This window comes from Asparagus officinalis, chromosome 7, assembly GCF_001876935.1.
Source record: "Asparagus officinalis chromosome 7, Aspof.V1, whole genome shotgun sequence".
NCBI classification, from domain to species: Eukaryota; Viridiplantae; Streptophyta; class Magnoliopsida; order Asparagales; family Asparagaceae; genus Asparagus; species Asparagus officinalis.
This window is the reverse complement of record NC_033800.1, coordinates 42,776,980-42,791,453: the sequence shown is the minus strand read 5'-3', so window position 1 is coordinate 42,791,453 and position 14,474 is coordinate 42,776,980. Positions and strand designations below refer to the sequence as shown.

Sequence of the window (14,474 nt, the reverse complement as noted above, 5' to 3'; positions counted from 1 at the left end):
GCCTGCCACCACCAGGGACCTTGTCGAGCACCATGGTGACTATCTCATTCTCGCTTCCAATCTTGCGAAAGCTGTGAACCCTTCTGCTTAGATGAGAGTTCCAGTAATTTTTTATCTCATTATCTGTTCTTCCAGGAAGATGTCCTGCTATCTGTGACCACCTACAAAATTACAGCACAAATAATAATTATAATAAACAACAACAACAACGACAACAAGAGACTGATTATATATATATATATGAGAATAATGGAGGTGAGCTTGGCAGCTCACTTCTCCCCATGAGCTGCAAGTATATGACATGTGAGCCCCACACCGATGTGACTAATAGGGGGCTTACATGTCATACACTTGCAGCTCACGGGGGAGGTGAGCTGCCAGCTCACCTCCATTATTCTCTCTCTTATCTCTTCACTCTCTCTACTAGTACCGGTGAATATATATTTATTATATTAATATATACGTATACTTGCAGATTAATTATAAATATGTATATTATATATATTATATATTATTAGGTAATATGTGTAACTAATATCTATATTTTAGATGAGAGATGAGATGAGAGAGAGAGAGATTAATAGATATCCTTGTCATAGGAGGAGATTTCTTCCTTGACGCCTATGTGGCACAATCCTCACCATCCTGATAAAGTAGGAGAGAGAGTGTGAGTTGGTGGGGATTTGTGCCTATGCTATAAATATATGTTTTTAATAATACTATTTAGAGAATATTAGGTAGGCTGACAACCTATTTTGCAAAATGGGTTGCCGAGCCACTAACTTGTGAGATATTGTTCTGAACCAATCTGACTAACAGAGGGCTCAAAAGTCCCTATCTATTGACAGCTCATTTTCTGAATGAGTTGTCGGTATATTCTTATCATTTCCTACAATTTATAGAGCAAACAAGTGAATATAAGAATATATTTGTATGTCATCTTCAGCCGAAATAAGTATTTCTCCTTTATCAAATATGGTTGCACGTTTCTCCTGAAATGGTCTTGTTAACTTCTAGGGTACTCTACTTCACATCCAAAAGACTATTCAACCTTTAGGGCCTGTTTGGATTTGTAGGGGGTGAAGGGAAGTTAAGGGAAACTGAGTGAAGGGAAGGAAAGGGAAGGGAAGGGAATTCCCTTCCCCTTGGTTACACCCCAATTTGGGGGGTAACGATTTTTATACTATTAGGGGGTGAACCAAGGGGAACTAGGGTGAATTAACTTCACCTCCTAAGTGTTCCCAAACAAGGTGAATGGAGGTGAATGGTTCCCCTAACTTCCCTTCACCCTCATTTCCCTCAATCCAAACAAGCCCTTAGTTTTGCAGTTAATGTGTTCAATTCCACCCACTCAGAAGTTTGTTTCCTTTCTCTACACAAAATCGTGATTCCTTACTGGCTTAAAAGCACAATAATGGGAGGCATGGGTATTTTGCCGGCGCCTTGTATACTTTGCATAAAAGTATAGGATAAGTATTATATAATATCCTTTTAGCTTAATTAATTATTGACGGCCTATACATTAGTGGATAATGAAGCCGGAATCTCGCTCGTACTTAATTTTTGCATCGCTGTTTGGCACTGAACTTACTCTCAAATGGTTACGTAACTAAGTAGTTAATTGTATGCATTTGATGAGTATGACGCGTTTTAATGCGAATAGATTTGCGTACTTTTCGCTAGCAAAAAGTAGTGAAAAGAACCACTAGTTCTAATTTAAACAATTAATTGTTTAATAGATGACTGTGAGACGTGAGATTGTGGTGCATTACAAATACAATTTGGAGAACAAATAATGAGGAATTTCTTCAAAATGGAGAAACAATAGTCATATTCTTCAAATTATTTTTACACAAACTCTAACAGCTTCCTCATTTTGAAGAATCTTTTTTTCCTCCAAAAATTTGGAGAATGCTGCAGATTTGGGGAAGCTTCCCTATTTTTTCTCCTCCGTCCCTATTTTGGGGAATGAGATGGGGAATGTGTTGGATTAAAAACCTAACTATATTCTCCAAAAGTGAAAAATGGGGAAGCTGTTGGAGATGCTCTAAGAGCATCTCCAACAGCTTCTCCAAAATTTTCTCTAAAATGGGGAAGCAAATGTCATATTCTTCAACTAATTTTTACACCAACTCCAACAGCTTCCCCATTTTGAAGAATCTATTTTTTTTCTCCAAAATTTTGGAGAATGCTGCAGATTTGGGGAAGCTTCCCCATTTTTTTTTCCTCCATCCCTATTTTGGGGAATGAGATGGGAAATCTGTTGGGCCAAAAACCTAACTAAATTCTCCAAAAGTGAGAAATGAGGAAGCTGTTGGAGATGCTCTAATACATCAGACCAACAGGTGGTACTTCAAGAGATGTCAAGCTCACTAGGAAGAGAGCTGAAAAATATGCCAACGTCCTCGTCTAGAAACACTTATATCGTATCCTAATAAATTGCACTCATTCATGCTACACAAGAGAATACATCGCAACCATATATTAAACAATCGAATGTTAAATTAAAATTTGTTAGCTATCTATTACCCTCACTAACTAAGAGGTTCGAATTTTAGTACAAGTCTTTGGGCCTATTTTTTTGGTTAATTGCATAATACCCCCCATAAGCTTTTGGGGAGTTGCAGTAAACCCCCATCAATTTTTTTGTTACAATAAACCCCCATAAACTTTTAAAGAGATGCACATAACCCCCATGAATTGTTTAATTATTTCACTAAAATTTACTTTAAAAACTTCTCATTTAATCTCCAAATTATTACCATCAATTGTAACATATCATGTGGCAAACATGTGTAAAAAAAGATAAAAATAATTTATTAGTCCCAAAAAATTGCCTTTTTTTCCTTTTTAATAAAAGGCATTTTTGGAACTAAAAACGAATCTTTCATCTTCCTTTTTTATTCTTCGCTTGCTAGCGGCAAGTTGGAGTTGATAGTCCTAAGATCGGATTAAAAAATAAATTTTCAAGTAAAATTTACTGAAATGAAATAGTTCATGGGGGTTTATGTGTAGGGCTGATCAAACTTTGGTTTCAACTGATTAACCAACTGATCGCCTGGTTTTAAGCAGTTCGGTTCAGTTTTGCACTCAGTTTGGGCTGGGTCGGCCTACATGCTTTTACAACCGAATGTGCCGCACTGACCAATCACATTATAGAGTAAACTCACATTTTCAGACTTTCAAAGTATCCCCCCACCCCACCCCCCTCTATATATTACTATAGCTTCTCTCCCATTCTTTGTGGAGCCCACAAATACGTCATGGGATCCTCTACTAATGGATCCTCTACTAATATCTACTAATAAAGAGATCTTAGCCTTTGATTTATCAATCAAAGACCAAGATCTCATCCTTATCCTCCCCTTACTTTTGCTTATGAGGAGATCTTGGCCTTTGATTGATAAATCAAAGACCAAAATTCTATTAGAAGATATTAGAAAGCTTCTCATTAGTAGAGGATCCCAATCCGGAGGATAGCATTCAAGGCTGGACTGACCTCTTCTCCAAATCACCCGAAGCTAAACAAGCCATGGCTTTTAAATTTTGACATTTATTTGCTCTTAATTTGTTCCTTCTAAATTTGTACTTTTATTAATCTCTCTTTTACACATCTCCTTCCCTTGCATCTGCACTCAAGATGAGAGGCTCTTCTCTCCTTAGTTGTAAGCCATCATGGCCACATGGTGGCGCAGTTGGTAGCAATCGAAAATACTGATCGAACCAAACCGAGAAAACTCAGTGCGATGTGGTTGGGTTCTGGTTTTAGATCGGTTCAGTTCTGTTTGATTGAAAACGATGAAAATCGGCCGAACGGACTGTTTGGTTACTTAGTTATGTGTAACTTCCCAAAAGTTTAAGAGGGTTTAGTGTAATAGAAAAAAGTTGATGGGGTCTAGTGCAACTTCCTAAAACTTCATGGAGTTTTCCTGTAATTAACTTATTATTTAAATATGGACCTTTTGAAATTCGTCCGAGCAAATGAATGCAGCGCTAATTAAAACCTTTTGGAGGTCGACAGTTCGACCCCCACTGGCGGGGTACACTTGGTACGTCATGAAGGTAGCACATGCCTCTGACGTACGCATAATTCAACGGCACTCACGTGGGCCCCCTCTGCATGGGTACTCGACTGGTCAACTACTTCCCACATTTATGGAGCCTTGTCCTATTATCTTAACATATTCTGAGGCTGGTGGGCCCCGCTGCCTAGTGAGCTGGGCCACTGTTAAATAAGAGGCAACATGCAGCGCTTTAAAGCCACCGCTTTTAAAAAAAAATCTCTCGCGCATCTCCTAAACTTAATTTAATTTTCTCCTGTGTTCCTAATTAATAATGTGAACAATAAAAAAAATATTTTAGTCTCTCACACGCTCGACAACGTGTGTAATATTGGACCAAAGATGCCATACTGCATTTATTATAAAGATGGTTTATATTGAAAATAATACTTATTTATACGTAGTTGCCTCCACAAATAATTTTTGATTTCCAATAAGAAAATAATTTTAACGAATATTCATTTAATATGTATTTTTCTAATCATAAGTAAGGTTGTGAAAAGCGAAAAAGTAGCAGCAAAACAGCTGGACGTTACTTAGAGGCTGTTTGGTTTGGTTTTTTTAAAGGGGAAAAGGGGGTAAAAGCTGTCAAAGTGTCAGAACTTTATTAGCTTCAGAACTTTGACAGCTCCCCTTTCCCCTTAAAAAAACAGAACCCAACGCATCCTTAAACTTTTTGAGGCTTATTAGGCAGTGCAAAGTGGAAAAAGCGCTAAAAAATTACCAACGAAAAAGACGATCCAAATTCTATTAAAATTTTAAATATGAATAATTATTAAAAAACACAGTTAATCAAGTTCAAACCCAAAGAAGAACACTAGATCAATATATTGAAAGTATTTGAGCAGAAGAGGAGAAAATTAGGAAAAACTATATATAAAATTTGAAAACATACATGCTGTGTTGACACGACTGCTACCAACACCAAGGGAGCTCAAGAGCAGGCATCATTGCGAGGAGAACTTGCTGGAGGTAGAGATTGATGGAGACGAAGATGGAGGTTTTTGGGTTCACGTGACGATGGATTTGTGGAGGCGGTCGGCCTTGTCAAGGAGGGGCTTTAGTAATGAGAGAACTCCTCCTGAATTTTAGGGTGAGTTTCGGCGTAGAAGGAGAGGTGGACTTGTTGAGGTGGACAGAGAAGGTGGATGAGGCTGGAGGGCGGAGAATTTGGGATGTAGCAATATTTTTCAGGTTCAAAACACAAAGAAGAGGACTGGGAAGTGAAGGAGAAAGGAGTTTTATTGGATCATAAAATATTATCACAGTATACGCCTCTTTTAGAAAACAGTAATGGTACTATTTTAGAAATTAAAGACTTGCCTATTCCCAAGAGTTGCATGGAACTTGATGATGATTTGCTCTTCCTCTTGAGTGATGTTTCCCCTCTTAAGATCACCTCTCAAGTAGTTTATCCACCTCAGCCTGCAGCTCTTCCCACACCTTAGCAACCCTACACCACCAAAAATCAGTCACGGTAAAAAAGTTAGTACGAGAACGTACGAAATCTAACTTTGTATGGCATCGCCACAATTTTGTGAAGGAAGGAGTTTTCTTCCCTCCAAGATGGCAGTAACTGTAATTTATTTTGTCAACGTCAAAAGCTCCAAATGTGTGCTATCTAGAGACCGTTAGATATATAAAATGGTAACGTGGATACAAGGAGACCCTCTTATCTTATAGTTTCTAGTAGCGTCTTTGCTATCACATCTCGTATTAATTATGAATTGCTGACATGTGATCTTTATAATAAACAATTTTGAAAAAGAAAATCTTAATTAAATTTTAGGACACAGAATGACAAAGAGAAAAAGACATGATATTGGTTCCAGACATCTTTATATACATCAATGTTGCGTGTTATACAATAATTAATTCCAAACCGGCCGGCCCATCTCCTCGTTTCTGGGAAAGATAGGGAAGACAAAGGACGACGGGGAGAGAAACAGAAACCCTCAAGAACATCTCATATTATTGATAATGCACATTATGTGAATAGCTAGATTTCTTCTTAAATAATGTACATTTTTTTTACGTACAATATTTACCTGCATTTTTGGGCAAAGACCTCCAAGAGCCTTCACCATTAGCAGTAATGTAGTTGAGCAGCTTCTCATCTTCTTCTGCTGTCCACCTCCCTTTCTTTAGCCCTACTTTCTCGCAGCAAGGAGCCCTGCCCATTTCTCACTATACAAGAGACTGCTTTTTGTTTCTAGCGTTGGTCTCAAACAAGTGCATTTTTGTAACTATGGGGAGATCTATATATTAAGTAAATATTTAAGGAGGCCTAGATGCGTGTGGTTGTGGAGTGGGATACGTGGTGCACATGTCGTGGCTGGAGGACCAACGAGGACACACCTCACGGGCACTAGATCAACCACGTTGGTACCCCCGTTCAACGCATGATCGATCAGCGTATGATTTAATACGGGGTAAAAGGCCACTTTGGTCCCCGTAATTGAGTTCCGTACTCAAATTGTCTCTCGTATTTTTTTTTTGAACTTGGACCATGTACCCCCGGTTAGATATAAATTTATTAATTAGTCATATTTTAGCTTTCCGTTAAAAACTTCATTAAGCATGAATTAAAGTAACAATACTTTTCTAACAAAATTGACTCTCAATTTTTAGTCCTGCTTTAACTCTCTATTATGGTCACTGTACTTGGGTTCTATACTCAAATTAGTTCTCGCACCTACTTTTTTAATTTGGTCATTGTACCCCTAGTTAGATGTAAATTTAGTCCTATTTTAATTATTCATTAAAAACTCCTTTAAATATGAATTTAAAAGACAATACTGCCCTAACAAAATTAAAATGACCAAATTGTGCTTACTCATGAGCACATGCTTCCAAAAATGATTAACTTGCAAAGATATTCTTGAATGCTCAAAACTACAATGTTTGCTCAGCTTTGACTACTTGTTTGTAGGCGTCATTCCCTTGTATCAATTTCTTCTCTTTCAAAGAGATTACTGAAAACATCAACTGACCAGAACCTAGTCATCATATTATATTCAATTGCTTATATGCCCAGCGATGTGTGATAGTTTAAAAGAAATACTTAATAATTATTGGAATAAATTTTATGGTCCTTTCCATGTGTATAGTGCATGATTGTATCAAATTGGGTATTATTTCTCATGACCACTATTTTTTTTTTGGTCAAATAGATTTACAATTTTTTACGATAGAGTTTCTATTTAAACCGGATCAAAAGAGGATGCGATGAATTTAGAGTTAAAAAATGGCTTAAATTTTGGAAAATCCTCCTTAACTTTGGGTGACTATCTGTTGATGTACTAGTGGTCACACAGTCAGTTGGATCTAGGATAGGATTGATTTTGTGTAGCAGAGGAGATTGATGAGGGGATCGCCTACTTCTCCGACTTTATGTCTAGTTCTTGAATTAGGGAGTTGATAAATCTACACACGTAGAAACTCGTGAGAGGGAGAGGATTGGTTTTCCCATGGTATCTCCAACGATCAAGTTAGTTGATGAACTTGAGTGAGAATATAAGTTAGGGATATAAAAAAAAACCCCTCTCCCTTTGAGAAGGTGAATAGTACCTTTATATATATGGTGGGAGAAGGTTAGATTGGGCATTCTGGCCAAGTACGAAGAAATAATGGCGAGGTATGGGCTGGTGACTGCGTCAGCACCTCCTTTACAACTGTCGGTTGACGACTGGTTGAGAGATCACTTCAGCGTTGGAGAGATCGTCTCAGCATCTAACGAAGAATGATCTGGCGGCATGGCAGAGCTCAGGCGATGTGACAAGTCATGGAGACTATTGTGGTTAAGGCCATGATCGGACTTGTCAAGAGCTGATTGTGGATTTGACATGTACCCTTAAGGGGGAGACCCGAGGCAGATACTTATCCTTTTAATCTAATCGAGGACTAGCGCCTTCCGAGTCGTTCGGCGAATAATCGAGTGGACTAGCGACGAGTCATCTTCGACATAAGAGGATGACAATTTTCGCTCTTTGAGTTGACATGATAGGATGCCGAGTGGTCGAGTCGGCGGAGAGGTCATTCTTATTAATCTCTGGCCATCAAGTTGATTGGAGCAGGTCTCGCAGATCTACACTTGGTAAATAAATTATACTCGGACGGATGGTGAGTACCATACAGTTGGCCCGTTTCGCTTGGAATCGGCTTTAGCCGGGTTCGAGTGAAATATAATAGGCTTTAGGATAGTGTGAATCTACTTAGGATGAGAAACTGAAAAGTCTCTTGCAACTGACATGACTGAAGTCACTGTGTACTTGGACTGCCAGATCTAATCTCTGATCAACGGTCATAATTGAATTTTAGGAATCAAGGCGTTATAGAATTAGTGGGAAGTGTTTTGATTTTCAAGAGTGGCAGCGTAGAGTAAATAAAGGAGTGACACTTTGTATTTTGAGTGAACCGTTTGAGATTTTAAAGCGGATCTCATCCGTTTGTTTCGAAATACTACATCCCCTTAGATCACGCCACGTGTCTTTCAGGAAACTATAAATAGCTTGCTGGGTGATGCGGTATAAACATGTACCAAAAAGGTTGTAAGTGCACAACTGTGTCAAGTTATAGTATAAAGATATCGATCCCACGAGGAAGGTGTTTTTGTAGGAGAAAATATAAAATCGGATCTTATGTTATGTGCGTGACAAATAGAAGTGATGAGTGAATGTGATTGTGGAGAGATAATGAGAGTGATAGTGTGTAGATCAATGTGTTTGAGAATAAATGTGATCAATAAGGCAAGAAAGAAGAATGAATAAAATTGAGAAACAAATCAAAAATAAAATTCAAGAATAAAAGAAAATGTAAGAAATTAAAGATGGTGGATTCAATTATAAATATGGGTAATCTAAAATTAAACCCACTTCTTAGAAAAGGGTGATTCCCTAGAGGGTTCTAGCCTAAAGGCGAATCAAATAAAAAGAAAATAAACAAAAAGAAAAACTAAACCCAAGAGGGTCCTAGCCTCAAGGTAAATAGTGTAAGAAATTAAAATCTAACTATAAAACAAATTACAAAATCTAAACTATAAAATAAATTGCAAGAATTAAATGCAAGAAAATAAATCTACTCTATAAGCATGAAATAAATCTAATCTATAAGCATGAACTAAATCTAAGGCAAGAGGGTTCTAGCCTCTTGGCTATTTAACAAGAAAATAAAATCTAATTATAAGCATAGAAATAAATCTAAACTAATAAGCAATAAAAAGAAATAAAAGAGAAAAAGAAAAGAAATGCAAACCTCTAAATAATTCTTCATCTCCATCTTCATCATCCAACAAAGAGAAGAAATATTTAAAATGGTGAAAAAATTATTATTATTAATTGTAACAAAAAGTTACAAATTTGGAAGGCCTTCTCAATTAAGAGTAGCCCTCCTCTCCAAAAGGAGTTACAAAAATTTTCACACCTCTAACCCCTCACTCTCAACCCCTATTTATAGTAAATATTAGTGAATGAGAGCCCTTGGATCAAACTTGAGCCCCAAGAATGCAATTTCGGCCGTTGATGAAATGTGGATAACTTCGCATCGATACAGGCATCGATGCCCGCATCGATTCCTGCATCGATGCCCGCATCGATTCCTGCATCGATGCTAGCATCAATGCTCTAATAAGAATTATGACTTCACGGTTAGTTTCGTCTCGTCGAGATAGGCGATTTTCATATATTATATGTTAAATTCCGCCTCCCGGATTGGGAGATATCGTCGTTTCTTTACGGCCAACCATTTTGAATATGATTTCTTTTCATATTGGATTTTTGATTTTCTCCGGCTTCTACAGGCTACTCGGCTTGATTCTGGGCTTTTAGATAATTTGGAAATTGATTTTTTAATGGGCTTCTTTGCTTCATTTCTTTATTTAATCAATGGGTTTTTGTTGAGAGATGAGAGTTTGAGATTTATTCTTCATTAACCTGCAATTAAAAGATAAAAACAATTATTAGTGGTATATTTATTCATATAAAATAGATAATAAGGGTGTAAAATTATAATAAAATATGATTATCAAATACCCCCACACCTAAACTTTTGCTAGTCCTCTAGCAAAGAAAATAAAAAGAAAATCCTAACTCACTTTCGCAGGAATCGCGGTTGTATTTAGCGCATACAACAAGCCTTTAAACCCCTAGGTTACCCTAGTGGACGAGTTGTAGTCTCGTGAGGGTTTGCAGTGAATATACCCATAAAATTCGGTCATCTTGCCAAATTAAAGAAGTTAGTAAATAACTAAATTTACTTGATAATTGAAGTTAGTTATTACTCAAGAAAACATTTTATATATAACTCTAAGGTATATTTCTAAGAAAATCTTCTCATTATAGCAATACAAAACCAAGTCAAACTTAGAAATTTAATTTAAAAGTTTTGAAAAGAACATGCTAACTCTTTGTTTAAAATAGTATTCAAGTTGCTTGATCTAAAATATTTTCCAAGACCATATATACAAATATAACTATATATAAAACATTTATTAGTATTTTTATTTTTATTTTTTATATTATTATTATTTTTAGCTCTTTCTCCCTTGGTGAATATTTTTTCTACTTTAACGGGCTTTCTAAGTGACCATTTAACGAGTTTTGGGCCAATGGATCCCAACCCAGGCTTTCTAAGTGACCATTTAACGAGTTTTGGGCCAATGGATCCCAACCCAATTAGGCTTAGGTCATTAGGTATAAAAATACTCCTTGGGCTTAATTACTCGGTCAACTTAGGTTTTATAAGATAGAATCACCTTGAATTTAAGAGTTTTTTTTTTTGGTGCCCATTTTTCGCACTCTTCTTTTGTAATTTTTTTATGTATATATATTCTGAAAAATATGTAAGTCAAGCCACTTTGAAAAATTATTTTTAACTCTAAGCTAAGCATGCATTCCATTATTTTAAATAAAGATCTAAGTTAAGGCTTAAGTAAAGTATACTACTTTGAAAATCATTTCTTAAGAACTTTATTTAGAGTTATCATAAAAGGTGAACTTGAGTAAATAACAGATTAAAAAATTTAAAATTCATCAAATAAATTAATTATTACATAACTCTATCAATTTGGCAAGTGATGATATTTTTATAATTTTTTTAAGGAAAAAAATAACAAAAATGCAACTAAAAATATAAAATAAAGAGAAAAAATAACTAATTCTCACCCCCACACCTAAATTTTGCATTGTCCTCAATGCAAACTCTATGATGCACAAAGTAAAGCATATAAGAAGTGAAATACTTACATTTGGTCGGCTGATAAAAATCTGTAATTACCTTTGGTCTGAGGATGATGGAATCAAAAATTTATTCTTCTTTCTTTTTTTCTTTTTTATTCAACTGAATAAGAAACTCTCGAATGAGAGAAGAATAAATTCTTTTTATTATTCTGAAATAAACAAAACAAATAATGTAGAATGAAGTGTTCAACATGAAGAGCTCGTATTCTACATTGAATCCTACCTTATTGTTGAAAATTCTTTTTATTATTCTCAAGGACCTGATCTGCTTCTTCTAAAAACTCTAACTCTTCATCAAAAATTTCCTCAAAACTTAAATCACACTCTTCTTCTTCTTCTTCTTCTGATCTTTCCTGAATGTAGTTTATTTCTAGAGGCTGATTATTTGGTTGGTCCCCTGGATTAAAAATGTTGAGATCAGCAGTCAAATTCCCAAAGGACAGCTTCATTTGACCAGTTCTACAGTTGATGAGAGCATTAGAAGTGGCTAAGAACGGTCGTCCTAAGATGACAGGTGTCTGTCCTTTGGGATTGGAAACAGGCTGTGTTTCCAAGACTACAAAATCTACTGGAAAAATAAAATCTCCAACCTTAATCAGAACATCCTCTAACTCACCCATAGGGACCTTGACAGATCTATCAGCCAACTGTAAGGTGCATTTGGTTGGGTTCAGTACACCTAGACCCAATTGCTGGTAGACTGAATATGGAAGCAAATTGACACTGGCCCCTAAGTCTAAAAACGCCTTATCAATATGAGTATTACCAATGATACATGAAATGATGGGGGAACCTGGATCTTTACGTTTCAAAGGTATGGGATTTGATAGCATTTCACTGATATTGTCGGCTAAAAAAACTTTCTTTGGAATATTTATTTTCCTTTTCTTAGTGCATAATTCTTTTAAAAATTTAGCATAAGATGGAATTTGTTCAGTTACATCTAAGAGAGGAATATTGACCTTAACCTGCTTGAATGTTTCTAGGATCTTCTCCTCTTGAGGGGAGTGTTTCCTAAGCCTGAGTCTATTTGGAAAAGGAGCAACTGGTCTAAACCTAAAATTTCAAAACTAACATCATTAAGTAGTTGTTGAATAATTCATCAGAAGGAGAAGGAGAAGGAATTTGTACTGGATCAAAAGTTTGACTTGGAGGAGTTCTCACTTGATTATCGACTTGTCTACCTGACCGAAGTGAATGGATTGCATTCACTTAAGCTTCATAGGATGAACTGCATCCTATGTCCTTAGGGTTGACCACGGGCTGACTCGAAAATTTTCCTTTCTCTCTTTCACTCACGGCACTAGCTAGTTGACCAAGTTGGGATTCTAATCTAGCTATAGCTTGAGTGTTGGAATTGAGCATTTGTCCGGTTGATTGCATAAAGGAATTAAGAGTGTTGGATGTTTGAGTCAACATATTTGTGGTTTGAGTGGAGGCCTTAATTATGGTTTCCAAACCCCTTTCCAAGACATTGAGACGTTTATCCTGATCTGGATTGTGAGGAGTCTGAATTACAGCTTGATGAAGAGGAGACTGATTTTAATACGGCAGATTGGGTTGTTGAAATTGTGGATGAGAATTAACCCCTAGGAAAATGTTGGGTCGAAGCGGGAGTGAAATTTTGAGTTCCGGGAGAATTTCCTAGATTCCATGCAAAGTTGGGATGATTTCTCCAACCTGGATTGTAGGTTGGAGAAAATGGATCATTTCTAGGGTGCTGGAATGCAGCGTTCATCTGTTCTATTGCGTTGTTATTTCCTAGGAGAGGGCATTCCTCTGAAACGTGGGTAGGAGACTGACAATTATGACATCCTGGGAAAGAAACATGATTGAGTTGAGCTGGAGCTCGTTCCTTAATTTCTAAGGCTTCTAACCTCCGCAGAATTGTCGTCATCTTTGCTTCAGAAGCAATGTTTGACTCCAAGGAAAGACCACTAGACTTAGAATGGGGAACTGATGAAACCCTGTCATCACAGTATTCCCATTGCATTGTTTTCTCGGATAGACTCTCTAGAAATTCTCAAGCTTCATCGGCATTTTTCCTCATGAAATCCCCGTGGTACATTGATTCTAAGGAAGTTTTTGCAGAGTAATCTAATCCCTCATAAATTATTTGGCACAATCGCCATTTTTCTAAACCGTGATGAGGACATTGGATGAGAAGATCTTTAAATCGGTCAAAATACTTCCAAAAAGGTTCTCCCGGGATAATTTTAAAGTTTTGAATGCTGTTCCTAAGCTTTACCGTTTTATGAATAGGAAAAAATTTCTTAAGAAAAACGGTGACAAATTCATCCCAAGTTGAGATGGAATTTGTTGGTAAGCTGTACAGCCATTTTTTAGCTTTATCCTTAAGAGCAAATGGAATAAATCTAAGCTTAACCGCATCTTCATTTAATTCTCTCATTTTAATCATAATACACACTTCCTCAAATTCCGAAATAAAAATATATGCGTCTTCTGTTTCATTACCAAGGAATTTGGGAAGCATGTTTATGTATTGCGGTCTAAGCTCAAAACTTATTCCATTTGTTTCGGGGAGCCTAATGCAAGAGGGGATTGCATTCCTAATGGGATAGCACATATCTTGAAGAATGAGTGGATTAGGATGCTCCATTTCTATGATTGGTTCAAAGCGAATTAAACGATGTGTATTATCCCTAATCCACTGTTGCATACACTAACTATTTCTTTTTATACTTTTTTTTTTATTAATAAAAGTTAGTTTTTTTTAAATGAGGAGAGAATGGAAAAAGAGAAAAAAAATCCTAACTAAAACAAATCAAAATCAATCACTTTTCAATCACTCTAACTCTAGAGTTAAGCCTAACTCAACTAGACTAGCTCCTAACCAAAAACTCCTAAAGTGAAAAGATTAAAGTTTTATCCAGGTAGTTAGGCAGGTAAGGATAGTACTAGAGGGTGATCATCCCTAATCCACTGTTGCATACACCAAAATATTTCTTTTTATTTTATTTTTATTTTTTTTTAAAGAAAAGAAAGAAAATTAGTTTTTTTTTTTGAGAAGATAAAGAAAAAGAAAAATCCTAACTAAAACAAATCAAGGCAATCACTTTTCAATCAACTCTAACTCTAGGGTTTAGCCTAACTTCACTAGACCAGCTCCTAACCAAAAACTCCTACAGTGAAAAGATCAAAGTTTTACCCAGGTAGT

General features: G+C 36.3%; 1 pseudogene; it reads right to left on the bottom strand.

The window, feature by feature from the left end:
* The window catches only part of LOC109850461, a 6,871-nt pseudogene extending 586 nt beyond the window's left edge, over window positions 1-6,285 (bottom strand).